Source organism: Pezoporus wallicus, unplaced genomic scaffold (assembly GCF_028554395.1).
Source record: "Pezoporus wallicus isolate ANWC-B61680 ecotype Strahan unplaced genomic scaffold, APGP_CSIRO_Pwel_v1 contig_6566, whole genome shotgun sequence".
Lineage (NCBI taxonomy): Eukaryota > Metazoa > Chordata > Aves > Psittaciformes > Psittacidae > Pezoporus > Pezoporus wallicus.
The window spans coordinates 1,418,248-1,436,050 of NW_026638763.1; the positions used below are offsets into that span (position 1 = coordinate 1,418,248).

Genomic DNA, 17,803 nt, shown 5'->3' on the forward strand with positions numbered 1-17,803 from the left:
TTGCTGATAACTACAGGTTACAAATAGCTACTCATTAGTTGCAGAAAGGTAAATGTATCTCACCCTCATGAATTTTTAAAATTTGAAACTCTAAAAATGTTCCTACAATTGAAATTAAATACCTTCTGCCACAGAAGAAAGATTTAATAGGTGTGACTAATACAAGGCAATGCAAAAGCCTAGCATTCATTTTAATGTTGAAATTATTTGAAGAGTAATTTTTTATACCTTTATATATATGTACACAAAACCTTGAGCCTCTGCATAAACCAAATTCTTACGTTTTAGCTTAAAATTGGCAGAAATGGATTTACTCAAAATACAAAATAACCCCCCACACATCAAAACAAAGTATCTTTTCAGTATTGACTGAAATGACATTTTTCAGATGATTAATCCATAGACTACCAAATTAAACCTGTGAGTCACAGTTACTACAAACCCTTGTTATTCAACCACAGCATTTTTCAGCCTTTATAACACTTTTTATTCTCAACTCAAGATATTTGTGCAAGGGTTAATAGGAAATAATTTAATTTTATGATTTAAAAGGAAGTAGGGACTGTAGTGACAGGACAAGGGGTAACAGGTTAAAAGTTAAACAGGGGAAGTTTAGGTTGGATATAAGGAGGAAGTTCTTTATTGTAAGGGTGGTGAGGCACTGGAGAGGGTTGTCCAAGGAAGCTGTGAATGCTCCATCCCTGGCGGTGTCCAAGGCCAGGCTGGACAGAGCCTTGGGTGAGATGGTTTAGTGTGAGGTGTCCCTGGCCATGGCAGGGGGGTTGGAACTTGATGATCTTAAGGTCCTTTCCAACCCTAACTATTCTACGATTCTATGATTCTAAAGAGAGCAAATACTTTAAAAGTTACTCCGCTCTAATGATACCAAACTGTATATGTGTTGAAAAATACCAAGCTTCTAAACTGAAAGAAATTATATTGACAACTCAGTAACAGCAACAGCATGATGAAAACGCCTCCTTCTGGACATGACAGCAAATGTAGAGCACAAATGTGATGAGGAACAGCTGAGGGAACTGGGGGTGTTTATCCTGGAGAAGAGAAGGCTCAGGAGGGACCTTACTGCTCTCTACAGCTACCTGAAAGGAGGATGAAGCCAGGGGGTGGTTGGTCTCTTCTCCCATGTAACAACTGTTAGGACAAGAGGAAACGGCCTCAAGCTGCACAGGGGAGGTTCAGACTAGATATTAGGAACAATTCCTTCACCACAGGGTGCTCAGGCATTGGAACAGGCTGCCCAGGGCAGTGGAGGAGTCACTGTCCCTGCAAGTGTTCTCACACCGTGTAAACGAGGCCCTCAGTGCCATGGGTTAGTGGTGGCCTTGGCACTGCTGGGGAACGGTTGGGCTTGATGATCTTAAAGGTCTTTTCTAACCTGGTTGATTCTGTGATTCTATGAAATTCAAAGGGAGGGGGAGAGGAGTCCTGCTAGAAGCAAAATTCTAGGATCAGTATATAAGCCACTTTACTAGCATGAAAATATTACAAATTCACATGCTACTTTGTCAGGATTTAGAGCTGATGAATACACAACTTGGATTTTGCTAGTCCACCATGAGCAGGCACTGCATCTCCTGCATTTCTACAGCTGCAGAATTTCCTGAGCCATGTACCTTGGTTACAGCAATGTACTCAAAAAATCAATTATCGCACCTGCTATAATTTGCTTATCAGATGGAATGGCAATTAAAAAAAAAAAAAAGAAAAAAGGAATTGGCCTGACTGAATAAAGCACCAAAAGAAAATTGAAGAGGCAATAATACCATCTCAGTATTCAAGAGGACTGAATACATAAGTGGCCATTCCACCCAGAAAAGATGAGCTACAAAAGAGGGGATATAGTAGATACAAATAGTATTTAAAGCAGGACAAAGATACAGTTTCTAAACCATAACTGTTTGTAGGGCACTCTATCACCAATGACAGCACAAAGCAGCATTCCTAGATTTGATGAAATGAGCTTTGCCGTATTAGAAACTTAGCTCCTATTTTTAAGATCAGAAAAACACTTGAGAAGTAGATAAAGGTGAAGCTACACTACTGCAAAGAAGAAAAAAGAAGAAAACCAACTTTCAGCCTAGTTTCTAAGGAGTAACTCTCCTCTATACTTCCATTTTTCTCCTGTGAGAAAGCACAAAAACACCATAAAGAATCATAACCTACAAAAGTGATTTTTAACAGTAAAGTTTTACAATACAATTTACATAAAACAGCTGTTGAAACTGCCCGAGTAGATTTGTGGAATGCCAACAGAGTAACAAGCACTGCTGCTGTTACAGCAAGTGTTCCTCTTACAAAAGTAAAAGCTACTGCTGCTTATGTCTACACACAAACCCTTACTGCTCCGCAGGGCCAAACAAGGGCCCTGGGCCAGAGGCAGCACCCCAAAGGTGGTCCTGACACCCAGGCATCATGCAGGGCTGCTTTGCCTTCAGTCTGCTTGGGTTTGCACCAGATAGGAGATGGAGCCCAGGCTGCACAGGGCATGGGGCAACCTGCTCTAGCGGAAGATGTCCCTCTGCCTGTGGCAGGGGGTTGGAACTTGATGAGCTTTAAGGTCCCTTCCAACCCAAACCAGTCTGGGATTCTGAGACACTGCCTTTAACCACTGCCTATTGCAGCATAAATCCTCACATCTGGATTTCAGCGCGATTGCTGTTCAAGATTAGAATGTCTACCATTGCCACGAAGGCATCGCACTGCACTATCCAGCACACCAACTAGTCTTGTTGCATACACCATCATTCAGGAACTACACAAAAATAATTAAAGATTCTTACTGATTTTCTGTCAATAGAGAACAGCTCAAATGTTCTGTACTGAGTTAAGTTCATTATCCTTTAGTCAAAGATTACTCTGAAGAACACTAATTTGCTCATAATTATCATAGAATTACAAAAATCAGTTCAGTGTACTGGTGTGCTCAAGACAGGGTTGAGCACTCATCATGCAGGGTTGGTTTTTTTTCCTTTAAACAAGTGTTCTTGAATCAAACAAGCCTTTTCAGAATTACCTGTATCAGGTCATACTGTCCACCTCACCACAGCAGAAATAGCCAATGCATTTCACACAATCTCCGGGAGGCCTATTGCTCAGAACCAATCAACAAGAAAATTCAACTCCTGACAGATATTGAACATACTGATTACAGATTCATAGAATCAGTTAGGTTGGAAAAGTTCTTTAAAATCATCAAGTCAAACTTACTATATCAATTTACCCTTCTTCTAGAAGTCAGTGCTGACCTCAACCACAGTGATGAAAATCTCAGTTCACACATTTAAATAAGAGGCTTGACTTATAGCTGTTAAATAAACTTATAATTCCAGTGTGGTTTACACAGCCTTTGTTATTAATATAGCACTGTAATCTGCAAAAAGACAGACCCTGTGTGCTTACAGAAGATGATTCCCAACTACAAAACAATTATATTCAGCATACAGTGGAGCATTGCCAAACGTCACTCATCACTGTATGAAACCTTTAGCATAAGCAGAACTTTGTGCCCAGAGATAGGTGCTGTCTTTCTGTACAGAAGTACATGCACACACATTTATGCTTCATGCAAGAGACTGCACATCTATCCTGTCACAAGAAGTAGTAGGCAAGGTACTGTGGGTGGAGATGCAGGTATTGGGCTAGCTGACAAGTGCCATATGTAAAGCTTGCTCTCAATAGCCAGGATGGCCCATTTTTCTATTAAACACTCTGTATTCTTCTCCTGTGCAGACTGTCAATTTAAAGACATTGAAAAGACAATACCATTTCAGTTACTCAGAAATAAAATACATGCCTGTCCCCTGCAGCCATTAACAGCAGCACCATTATAAGCAAACCAATGGTCTTGGACAGATTATTCCCCAGGCTTTGTAGTAATAACAGAAATGGAAAGAGGACAGCAGTTATTATGCAGAATTTGTCACTGGCAATCTACGATGCATTTTCACCAGGAAGAAGCTGTCCACAAACTGCTGGAGCAACACTACTAGACTGCAGTTCACATACTTCCTGAATGCATATCAAGAGGAACATTTAGCGGATCTAGAGGATTTAGTATTTTACAGCTGGCTTCTATCTAAGCATATCCCTAATTTTCATACGACCATGCTGAAGTGAGTGGTATAAACACATTAAGAAACAGTTACCTGTAGTATCCCTTAAAAATAAACATTCACTGCAGTAAAAGTGAAGAACACACAAGATCTCTCACTGCCTGATTCATGCAATATGACATAAAGGACTACTATAACAAAAGTGTACTTAGAGAAAACTACACAATGCTACTTTAAGACTCCAGGATTCACTCTATGACAAAACTTCTGGATAATGTTTTAACTTATGCACATAAGCGTGAAAGAAACAAAACACTAAGACTTAAAACTAAACATTACAGCAGTGTAATTTACAGTGACTATTGAATTGCAACTCAATAGAAAAAAACCTGACTTGACAAAAAGCTTCTACTACTTTTGGCTTTTATATTGGGCCAAAAAGTTACATTTCTCAAGCTATGTCCTTCACGCCACTATTTCAAGATGAAACTCTACTCCTTGGAGTAACTCTGCAGGTACTCAGGCTTTTTAATTATGAAGTTATACAAGTTTAAGATCAGCTCAGCAAACCCACCATTCACTTTCACTACAAAAATCAGCCCCCTAACTGGTGTTCAGAACTTCGGCTCATCATCACCCAGTGACTCCCAAATTATCTCAGTTAGGCCATGTTGCAGGTGCATATATATAAATAAATATATAAAAGCATAAAAGAGCAACAGAAAAAAATGTTGAGTTTGAAATAAACTGCTGAAACCTTGTGCAGAAGGATTTCCATTGGTTTGCTTAATTCTGATGAGTGGAAGAATTTCTGAAGTGATATTTGGAAAACTACCTTAAGTCAACCACCTAAGTAACATTAAAGCACAAATATGTATTTTGGCACATTTTGTAAGGATCACTTTTTCAGAAGTTGGCCTTTTGTCTTGAAGGAGTATTTGTATAGAATGAGAGATCCCTAAGTGCTTTCATGTCTGTAAATTTTATCACTTGATCTATATAATTGTAATAGCAGCCTAACATTTAGATCTAACTCATCTGAATCTTACAGATACTGAAAGAGTGACACTGAAAGTTTTGATATCTAATAGATTAGATAATTTGAACAGACACATTATCAATGAAAAAGGAAGGCTGCCTTAAAAATCCATAGAAAGCAACCGAAAATGTAAATACACAAAAAAACAACCCACTAAAAAAGCTTTATAGCCTTCTGAACATCATCAGTCATACAGAAAGTGAATGGCAAGAAGATGATGAAAGCTTATTCCAGCATCTCCTTGGAAAACTAAGTTTCAGTCTGAAAGCAAAATCAGCTTTAAGATGTTTTGTTAAGCAGTCATCTCCCAGCTTATTATCCTACAGCTGATTTTGCCATCATAAAGATGAACTTGAAATGCTTCAGATGTTGAACTGGGCCTGAAGTAAGAGCATCACTTTGCAGTGACTTTGCTATCATTATTACTGATTAATATACCTATTTTTATGGAATGCTCTTTGTTCATGCCCTTTCTCCTTTAATTGATGTCCTTTTGGTCAGAACATTTAATCTCTGGCACTTCCAAGTCACTGTACATGGCTTTGTCATCCACTGTTGAATAATTAGATTCCATGTACTTTTCAGAGTTTGCATTGTTCAAAACCAGAAATTTCATCTTTTATGTGACCTTAGCAGATGTGGTTTGGTCATTACTCCCTTAAGCCTTTGAATGTAAAGCACACTTAGACTGGTTTTCACCACTCACCTTTGCAGCAGTTGAAGGCACAGTCTGCTCTTTTATTCCCAGAAAAGTCCTTTTTAATGGCTTTTATACACAAAGTCTATGCCACTGAACACATAACACAAAATTCATGGAAGAAGTAGGGTTATAGTACCCACAATATACTCTTTCTGTGCTATGTTGTGAGCCTGCTGCTGTGGTTATCAGTGTTGAGGACAGGGAAGCCCTGCAGTGGCAACAGCTCTAGAAGACATTTTGTGACACTTCTCATACTGTAATCCTAGGTTTAGCATACAACTTTTTCTTCCCTTGCTCACTGCTACCAGGAGACTGCCAAATGGCTAACAGCTTGAAGAATGAGGTACCTTTGGCTTATATTTCTTTTTTTTTTGTTGTTCAAAACAAAATCAAGCAGTTCAAATTCCCTAAAGACAGATGAAAAGAATTACATTGAGCAGCTGAGAAACAAAAACCACCAAGATAATTAGATTCAATTTTATTAAACAAAATACTAGTGGTGTAGATATTACAGAGAAGCGGTGGATGTGTCATCCCTGGAGACATTCAAGGCGAAGCTGGATGTGGCTCTGAGCAACATGATCTAGTGGAAGATGTCCCTGCTTATTGCGGGGGGGAGGTCAGAATAAATGAGCTTTGAAGGCCCCTTCCAACCCAAACCATTCTATGATCCTATCATTCTGTGATTTATGTTACAGCATGATGACACATGGAAAGCCCATCAAATATGCATATATTGTTCCTGTAGTTTTTACTTACTGCATAAAACAATGTACAGGCATGGAAAGGAAACCACATCACTTTCATAAGTGATGCACATAAATCCAAAACGTATCAATTTCAATAGTTATGAAATATACAATGCAAGCTTCAGAAAACTCTAGCTCAAGTTCCTCCCTGAAGTAATTAGAAATTAGGTGAATTGAACATGCAAGAAATAGGATAGTTCTGAAACCTGCAGAGTTTCTCATTCCTTGTTTGCCCATTTCTAGCTGAAATGATATAAGGTTTGAAGAAGGTATCCAGGCTACAACCACACATACTGCAAGTTTTCAGTCTGCAACTTTTAATACGTCTTTATCTTAGACATGAAACACTAAGGGGACCTATATGGAAATTATTTTCAAAGTCTGAAAACTAAACTTCCATGAGGTGTTACTGGACTCAACTATTCCAGCAACACAGCTTTTATCTAGCACAGGAAACAGAAATACTTGATTTTTCACAAAATAACCCTGAGTGGCCTGACCAGGCATGTTCTGCAATATCTAAGAAGCCCACATGACATGCTTTTTCATCAAAATACATCAATAGAAGCAAACACTGGTATAGGCCAGAAACTGTTAAAAGTTCTTCAAGGTAGGTCACCTTTACTTGCTGAATTTTCTTAAGATGTTTCCTTTCTTTTACTTTAAAGTTCTACATCAAAAAGAAAGCTTATAAAAACTCCAGGTTTTGAAAACTAAAGATACAATTACTGAAATACTTGAGTAAGACTATGGTAGATAAGAAAACAAAAACATTTTCAGGAAGGATTTACAAAGCCCCATTCCCTACAAATACCATTTCATCACTCACTGAAAACTGACTCTAGTTCCTTCCAACTTTTCTGACATGAATAAAAATCTGTCAATCACATGGATTCTCCAGTAAATACGGTACCACTGAGAAAACTCTCCATATTTGTGCACTTTACATCATCTTCTTTTTCTCTCTAATCTCATTTTCATGAGGCCACCAATTTCTACAGTGCAGTAACAAACATACATACACACACACAGCAAATAATTTTACACATCTCCCTTTCTTTAGGAAATAAAAGTGTAATGAATACTGTCAGCAGAATCGTATCATACATAAATTTATTTCACCTTCCCACCCAATTTCTTTCCTCCTTTGCTTGCTTACTCTTGCAAACTCTTGCTAAAAAGGGAAATGAAGCCTCAATTATTAAAAAAAAAAAATAAAATCTTCTAATGACAGCTCATTAATCCCAAAAAGTTGACATCTGACCAAATAAAGTTTGTCATATGGGTATGCTGCTTGCTATATTAGTAGAAAGGATGCAGGCCACTGCCCTCTCTTGAACAGTGGTGTGTAAGCAGAGGTGACCCACTCAGCAGTCTGTCCATAGTCCCAGTGCTGGTGCACCATTATGCCTGCTTTTGAGCAGCTATAGACTGCAGTGCTTCTGCCCTCTGAGCTACTTGCCTTTGCAGACAACTACAGCTCAGAAACGCATGGTAGAGCACTCATCACACCTCATTTCAAAGCAGCAGATGTCTTCAGAGGCTTCCTCATCCTGTCATGTGCTGGCCTAGAAAGCTGGCTTGGACCTGCAACCTCACTGAAGTTAGGAAAAATAATCCCACTTACTGTGTATCCAATATTGAAATATTCTTGTCCAAAGTAAGATTTTACCCTAGGTACATCTTTGGCATTAAGGTATTACTTTGCTGTCAGTGCTACAATTACAGATGATAACTAACTGAAAGTAAGGTAACACTGTGGAGTGGAACATCTTTGAATCAAGCTCCATTCCCCAAGAACAAAAGAAACACCAGAGTCCATACTTCAGCAATACGTACTGTGAATTAAGTCAGGACTGTGACTTGATTTTAATGCAATTACTGGTTAATTTAATATCCCCAAATCACTATTGCTCTGGGGCTTTTGCCTGTAACTCCATTAATTCTCATTTTATTCAGCTTGCAGCATACAGAAATATACTATGCTAATGGAGAAGCTGCAATTATTTACTTTGTGCATTTCCTGCTGACTGAGGTTATTGCACCATGCAAGAAATGTCATTGTGATAGAATAAAATACTGATAATGGCGCAACATAAAGTAAGAAAAGACTGCAGTTCCATCATCTGTCATTGAGTTTTTGCCTTTTGGTTAAGCAGAAAGGCATTAAATTGTTAAGTGAAAGCATGGCATTACCGGAAACCTATCTTCAACTGTTCAACAAGAATGAGATAATTTTTACTTTTATGAATTATTCCAAATTCCATTTAATTTACTTAACTATGAAATGCATACAGTCAAGTTCTTACTGTTTAATCTAGCAACATCTATTAAAAATGCTTATTATAAGCATGTTCAAAACTTCAATGCATGGAGATTTAGAAAATAACTGAAAAATTAAGTGACTTTTCTGTAAAAACCTAGACTACGTTGTATTACTTTGTACTTCTGGGTTAAACATCAGTAATAGAAAGAATAATTAGTGAAGGAAAAGGTCACACTGCCAAGTTTTACTGGTTCTTTATCCAAGTTCTATCAAGTCAGGCCCTTTCAATGAAAACAAAAAAACTAATAATAACAAAAAAAAAAAACAAAACAGTAAAAATTGAAATAGATTTTCACATATCCACTTACTGAGAAGGCACAGGGTTAACAACATACCAATGTTCTGGCAACCTACTCCGAACTATAATTAAACTGACTTTAGTAGTGCTAAGGGAGACAGCTGTATTTTATATTCAGTGGCTTTTATAAAACACAAATAAATACACACATAACCTTACAAAACTCAAAAGGCCCCCAACCTATAAAAAGTTTAAAAAAAAAACCAAGACAACAAACTCATACAGATTAGAATATAACACAAGTTCATTAGAAAGGAAAAAATGTTTACTCATGTGGGAAGAAAAGAAGAAATACATAAAACTCAAAGGAATCAATAGAGCAGAAAAAAAGCAATAGCCAAAAGATATGTCATCAAAACATGAAAGACTTTGAAATAGGAAAACACAAGTTTGAATTTCAAACACAGTGAAAAGTCCTCAGCTAAAGTGAACTGCTGGCAGAAGTGCTGTCTGGTTCTACAATCAAATTCAGAATTATAACGATAGACTTTAAAAGCAAACAGGAAAAAAAACCCATTCGCATGCTTTCCACAGAAATTTATTTTCAGTGGTTGTGGGTTTTGTTGATTACAGGGTTTTTTTTTACTAGAAGAAGGGATTCTCATGTATTCAGTCTCATATTCAGTCATGCAAAGTAAGACCAAAAGAAAAAAAGGCAAAACTCAAGCCAATTCCATTAAAATTGTCATATAATAATAAGAAACCAACACTAGAATTAGCTTACTGCAAATAATCTCTGATATTTAAAGAGTTTATAGGTTATAAGTAGAACAACTGATTTAGGACTTCAAGTTCCTGACTCATGTTACTGAGTAGGGAACAGACAATTTTGCTTCTGTCTCTTCTGACAGAACAAACAATCCTGCTTCTTCAAGCCACTGTCACCATTTCAAAAGCAACAGGCATCTTTCATCTGCAAGAGCATGTCTCCAGATATGAGACTTGGGATGACTTCCATTTTAATTAAACTAAGCAGAACTTTTGTATTAATAAGTATTACAATGCCTTCACCAAACATTCTTCCCCTTCAAAAACACACCCCATTAGACAGGCAAGATACTCTACACAGAAAATTTGTATAAATATTCAGAAAGCAAAACCTAGAGTATATAGTGTTGTTAACAGGTGTTTTATCACCTGAATTTTGTAAGCTTTTCCATTTTCTCAGGGAAGGAGGTGAGATTTCTCAACTCATGTACCTTTTGTACCATTTAATTCACACAAGTTCCTAAATGCCTCGAACATCCAGTTTTTATAATGAAAGAGCTTTCATTTATCATCCAATCACCTTCCGCTAATGTTATTATATTACTTTCTAACGCAATAAGAAGTATAAAACACTCTGTGGGGCTTGTAACAGCATGGAATGAGGACTGTATTAAAGCTGGTGTCTCTTGACCCAGAAAAATAGTACTCCCTGATTGTACCTTTCACGCAGGGTAAGGACTGTGATCAGGCCATGCAGTAAAAGAGCAAATTGCTCAGGAAGCAGCAGGTATTTAAGACTTGCAAAGGTCTGGAAATGTGAATTTCACGGCAAATTAACATCTTAAATCAAGCTTAAAACTAGATTCGTTCATTTGAAATCCTTCTCTCAACTGTAAGGTTCTGCTGATGGTACAGGCGGGTCACAAAATCAAAGTTAACACACAAACTAAATTCTACATTCCGTGATAAAAGTTAAACCATAGTTCTAAATTAAGAGTATGAGAGCTACTGACAGTACCTGAGGAAAGAGCCTCAAATGACTTCATTTCAGCAAATGTAGCACAACTCAAAGGGTTATCTTTTATCTTTAAAAAATAGCTTTTAAACTGATAATCATCCATCAATGTCTGCTCCAAAGTACACCAGAACAAAATTAATTTCCAAGGCAGAAAGGAATGCAAGAGCAGCTCCCAGTGCAAAATTAATGCTAAAAACCCCACAAACCTGATGTGGTTTTAATAAGGTGCTTATACTTGTTACAGCCGTATGCATCACAGCTGCTTGTTCTTCTCTGCAGAACACATGACACTGTCTCAGAACTGGCCTGACCTCAACAAGTGAGGGGAAACCAAAGAGTCACAGAAGAAAGACATGTAAATTAAAACTATTCAAGTTTCTTTAGTTTCCAAACAAAAAGGAAAAAAAGGGCCATAGAGTCACAAAGAGGTTTTACACAACAGAAAAAATCAGAAGAGGCAACAGTTTATTCAAAGCTCATTCTAAATTACACTAAAATAAATTGAATTGCTTGACGTGCATTCCATAGGAAAACTTTAGACATCAAAAATTAAAAGAAAACTACCTTTACAGACTAGCACACAAGGAGATTTTTGCTAAAACTCCAAAATGAGACACAAAGTGGAAGACCAGAAGGATTGATATCTATGATTTTGACAACAAACAGCAAACGTAAAGAATAGAAAGTTTGAAAGATGCTGTAAGACATGCCTGTAAGCATTGTTCAGGTATTCTCTGCATGTTAAAAAAGCTGCCATTATATTAAACTACATGGTTTTTCCAAAGACAACAGTGATGACAGTCTAGAAGTGATGAGAGCACAGATCAAGGCATGATTACAGTAACGTGGATGAATTTGAAGATCACATCAACAATTCACTGTCTATTTAACAGTAAATTAAGGATTGGAAGACTGCTTAGTTTATGACAGATAAAGAATACTAATGTGTGCTCTTGTTCCAACTGGTAATCTTCCTGCAAAGATGCTGATTCAATGCAGAGGTCAAGTAAGCCTACATCATTTGATTTCCTAAAAGTGAGGAAAAAGACCCACAATTTTTAGCAAAGGCCCAGTTTCTTGTTCCAGATGCCTCCAATATCACTCCATTTGTCAGCCTGACCAAGACTAACACAGATTCAAACCCCCTAAGTTATGAAGGCTACCAGATGTCTAGATGGACGGGAGATAACCCCCCAAGTGAGGCATGGCATGCTTCTCTTCTTGGGCAAGTTGTCTCTCTCAGGATTGATTTTGAAACATTTCCCTCCCATTTAGTTATTTCTAAATCTTAATGTTATCTAAATATTCTTTAATTTATGTATTTTGTATAGATAGGGAAAATAAAATGAGTATAAGTGGGTGATTTATCTTTACCATGCCTGTTGCGAATTTGTCCTTCTCCCATCAACAGATAATGTTTAATCTAGTAAACTTGAGCATAATTTTAAAAAGCACTAGTCTCAAAAGTCTTAGAGATCTCTAGCATTCGGAACATTATACTTCAGGGAACCCATTAATCTTCACAAAAAGGTCTCACAGGGCTGTACTAATTAACAGATCCAAGTAATCTCCAAAAACTGAGATAGCACCAAAACACCCTGCACGTACTCCCAGCTCATTAAAAATACCCAACCTCACTTTAACATTAAATAATTCCCACAGCACTTTCAAAAAAAGCTTACACAAGTACAATATTTAAAAATTGTTTTAAATGCTAGGGAAATTTACTGTGATTTATTATCACAATTACACATAGTAAGCCTTTCAGAGCTCTGGTTCTAACATAAGTTAGAACTGCTACTATGCAATAATGAGCTTCATTGGTATGTCCTTTCCATTTGGGTTTTGTGCTCTCATTCCCCCTGCTTTTTATAGAGTGCTTTGTTCAATCTGTCCCAAAGAAACAGATTGGAAAAGAAATGGCAAAAGCATAGAACAAAAGTTGTTTCTCCCAAACATGACCTTCAGCACTAACAGAGCCACTCCTTGCACTCTATAACAAAGATTTCCTTTCAAAATTTGTGATACCAAAGAAGTTACAGCATATGTGTATTAAACAATTACAGTTACCTGGAAAATAACAATACAGAAAAAACTCCAAGTCCTTTTCTGTTGTTGATCCTTCTCTCAACACGAATTTCCTAATCAATGGCCCCAGTTATTTGTTTAGCCATCCTGAATTGCACAAATATATTTGAAAAGGTCATGGTTATCTTACTGGAGGTTACAGTCTGACTGTATTTTGATTAATTTCCAGAAATAAAGGTGTACGGAAGGTAAACTTCCTAGGGTAAAAAAAAGATGATTCAACCTTCCCTCATCAATCCAATCACAAAAAGCATCCCTAAACTACTACTGAAACAGACTCAACCTTACTCACAATTGGTATGAAGTCTAAAGAGGGTGATGAGCTTAAGAAGTGATACTAAAATATGACAGGAACCAATTCTAAAGAGATGAAGAAGCAAACAAGGCCAATTAGGGTATTATTTAAACATAAAAACAGGTTAAGAAAGATGCCCATGGATTAGAAATAGATTAGAAATACTTAGCACCTACTATTAATTGAGATGGCTGAGAGCTCTTATCAGAAGAATGTAGTCAGAAAATTTCAATGACTATCCAAGTCATGCCAACATAGACCCAACTTTATCCAAACTATGCAGCAGCTGTGTTTTCTTTTTTCTTCTCCTTCTCCTGACACCCCCAAGCGTGATTGTGCACAACCCAGTTTCACCCGTGGCCAAGGTTCCCATCTGCAAGGTCACAAAACATTAAACTAAGCAGTTTTTCTTTCCAATCTGTCCATGATAAAACATCATCTTTTTAAGAAGAAAGAAAACCAAACAAAAAAAAAAACAGACAAAAAACCCTCCAAAGCCAACCCAACAACAAACCAGAAGACTTAAAAACCTTGTTTATCCCCATCATCTTTTGCTTTCAAGTTTTCTACTTCCTGAACTCTGACTTGACTTTACTCCCTTAAGAGATGGTATTTACAGTACCTCTTTGCATTTGAATGAAAGGTCTTTGGGTTGGTCCTTTCAGAAAATACCCCTTTAAACTTGTATCATGGAATTATAAATAACTGCACAGATGTGCCACAGATATTCATATGAAAAGCACATTCAAGTATGCTATCCTACAGTTAGTGTAAAGTGCCCCGCTACATCAGGCTATGACAGGTACTGCACTGTCAAACACAGAATACTTTAAATACCTGAAGCATACACCACAGTGTTTTGCTTTATACTATAACAACATGCAACACAAAATGAGGTTGAAGGACATCAGCATCAAAGGTACCAGTTATCATATAAGCCGTGTAAACCCACATACCTCTATGTAGCTGGTGAGTTAAAATCAGTCCCTAGAAACTATTAAATCAAGCATTACTGCTCTATTTTCTGAAGCACAGAGTTCCATGCATGTTTAACTGCTTGCCAGTACACATCAGGATACAGCATTATAACTCTTTTTTTCCCCCCTCTATTATCCCCCTGACTACTCAGAAACTCAGGGAAGCTAGTTTTGAACAGAAAACTCTCACTGACCTCAGTGGCCATCAATCTTCCTTCATTTACTGTTGTCTTGTTTGTCCTTTCCCTGCCACTATCTATCTTTTGAGAGGTAAGTGATCCATTTAAACACTGTTCAAAGCCCAGGAAAAAGTTGCCTTGGCTCCCTAACTGCCCTGAAGCCAGCCAGTAACACTGCAGTTAATACTATCTTGTGGACTAATTAAAGGATGCTATATAACGTAGTGTGAGAAACTACACAGAACCACACTAGAAATATTTCTGATTAGGTGAAACAAGTGCTGCTCATTTTCTGGCTGGTAGCACCTCTACTTTTGAAAGCAGCTATATAAATATGCATGCATTCTACTAAGGTATATTTACAAGGAGGGGTATCTTAACATAACAGTACTTGGGAGAGCACTATAATACCTGGCAGCCAGCAATTCCTGTAGAATTTTACTGACCATCTTAAAAGTTGTCTTTTTAAGATGTCTTTAAAGTTGATTTACAGATGTTTAGATAGCAGAATTACAAGGTTTGGTTTCCCAGTACTTTTAATCTGTAACTGAACCTCATGGAAAAACCAAATACTGAAGAGAAGTGTGGGGGCTTTATTGATTTGAAGTTAAAAAACCCAAACATTTTAATTCAAATAAAGTCAAGAAGAAACTGTAACTACTCTACAAATGAGAGAAAAAAATTCATCGGAATGACTTGATGTGCCTGCTTCAGGAGTATCACACTGCTACACCGGAGAAGCAGCAGTTGCTCCCCTCAGACCTCTATGGTCTTCAGAAGCTAGAGACTCTATTAACTCAGGTGGTGATGAGGTTTGGTTTGTTTACCAAACATTTGGTGTCAGAGTCCTTCTCTAAAATACAGGTAAAACAGGTAAGAGTGTTCTGTTCAGGTAAGTAACTACTACAGCAACCCACAAAGCATACAAGAGATATCAATGAGGCACTGTTTAATAGCAATTTAATGATATTAAGACTAGTAATGACACAGAGACCATGAAAACAACAAAAGCAACAAGCAACAGACCCTAATCTGTATTACCCAAACACCAAGAACAAAAAGTTCAGTCGGTAGCAAAAGATCAGTCACTAACCAGAAGCTGGTATTAGAAAATAATCAGCATTTGTCTGCTGAAGAAAACTTATCAAGTAGGAAGTAAAATATTCTTAACCCTGTACTTCTAGGATGTGGAATAACTTGGCATGCAGTTCTAAATAACAAGATGATGGGTTTATTTTTTTCTTATTTTGTTGTTTTCAAACCCCTGTCATCTGAAAGACTTGCCCTTTTCAATGTAAGAAATTAATGGAAAAGATTAAAAATAATCCTTGTTTCTGAATTAATTTTTTAAATCAAAAGATATGATTAAAGCAGGCTAAAACAACCTGTCTGTAGCTACATGGAAAACCATAAGCTATAAATTTTAATAAAGCAAACTTGTTTCATTTTGGACAGCCTCTACCTAAAACATGCAATTTCACATCCAGATTGTTTTATTTTTAAGGAAAACAAAACAAATATCAGCAGTAGAGAAGCTCAGTCTGCAAAAAGCTCTGGTAAATGTAGAAACTTCAGTTTCCAGTGTTGCAGTCCATTAGCTTTCATGACTGTGAGCACTCAAGGAAACAAGGATGATCATAGCCTTAGACATTCACCTGGTTAACATCTTATTTTCAAATGCAAATATGTCTGTTCAGGGACTGGAAATTAAAATCTCCATCAATTTCATTTTGATTATGTTAAGAGTTATAAGTCTAATTGTTTTGAAACAAGAAAAGAAAGAGATACAAGAAGATGTGGCAAGTACTATTATAGCATTTAGTCATTTAGTATCAATTAGTGTAAAAGGAAAATCAAGATGTTCTTTTGTTTGGCTTGACAGCAGCATTTTGTTACTTGCTTACCACAGTAGACACTCTGTCCTACTCCGATGATTGAAAAATCTTAATATGAATTTAATGCTGTAGTTTTACGACTGAACTAAAAACCCCACAAATTTTCAAATTTTAACCACACCTACAATTGGGATGAGAGTTTCAGAATATATCAAGCATCCCCAAGCAAATCTAACCATTTTGTCCACATCTCCTTGCGGGAATTGGTCTGTTCTGAAGTACTGATGCTTCATTATACACCTATGTAGTAGCTGCTGACAGCTAGATCTGAATTAGAATTAGAGCACTTCACTGTTACAGGAAGTCTGTCTCTTAAGCTGAGCACAGCTGATGAAAATTTCCATTATACTCAAGTAATAATATTACTACCATACATGTGCTCTGTTTCATAGTTCCCAAATCCCTAGTTAGAAACCCCTTACTCCTAAGCTGATCTACACAGAACCTATCATAGGTAAGAAACACAAACCACGTGATCTAATTATGATGCTCAATAAATGTTCTAGTTTTATGCCAGTCCTAATTAATTATACCAGCAGCAATTAAAGTTTATTCAGTAAATAAACCCCCAGCCATAACTCAGCACTGCCATTCAGCTTTCATCTGCTCGTAAGTACTTGTTTCAATACAAGGACATAATATCAGTGTTGCAGATGGCAGAAACAAAAGCGCCCATTACAGACAGTACACAGCCTCCTATGCTTATCACACCTCCTGCAAAATTAAGTTTGAAAATCTACCACTGAATTCCTGGCAGTGGCATGTTATTCCAAGCCCTGTTAACTACAGGCCAAGAATCTACCTATTTCTGACCAAAATACTGCTATAAAAATTGGGGCTGGGTGCAAAAGTGAAACTGAGGGCGGGGGAATGTTTAGAAAGGCTAACTTTGGTAAAGCATTCTAAACATAAGGGATTGTCTATCATTTGATTTTTTGCCAACTGCATTCAAACATAATACAATGCTGAAAATTCTCAAGAAAGATCATAGAAACATCATAGAATAATAAGGAACCTTGCTGTTTGACCACAGTCCACCCATCAAATCCGTATCTCTCCAGTTTGGAGAGAAGGATGTTGTGGGAGCCTGTGCCAAAGACTTTACAGAAGTCCAGATAGACAACATCTGTAGCCCGCTCTTTGCCCACTAATATAGTAACTTTATCATGGAAGGCCACTAGGCTGGTCAGGCAAGACCTGCCTTTGGTGAAGCCAAGATACTTTGTGGTAAATTCCGAAAGTCTCAGTCTCAAGACACTTTGAGCCATGCATTCTTGAACAAGTGCCAGTTCTCTTGCACATGAGAATACACTATTATAGAGCTGTACTTTCAAGACAGAATTATAATTTAATGAAATGTAAGATTTCATATTTGTGCAGTGTCTGGCATGACTGCTAACTGCTCACCTCTCGATCTCCTTACAAACGCCATTATGGGAGTTACTCCATGCTTCTACT

At 37.2% G+C, this 17,803-nt stretch overlaps 1 protein-coding gene across 1 annotated transcript in view; it reads right to left on the minus strand.

Annotated features, from left to right (window-relative positions):
* SPAG16 (sperm associated antigen 16) overlaps positions 1–17,803 on the minus strand; it is a 430,349-nt gene that overhangs the window by 326,445 nt on the left and 86,101 nt on the right. The gene's annotated exons all lie outside the window — the stretch shown is intronic.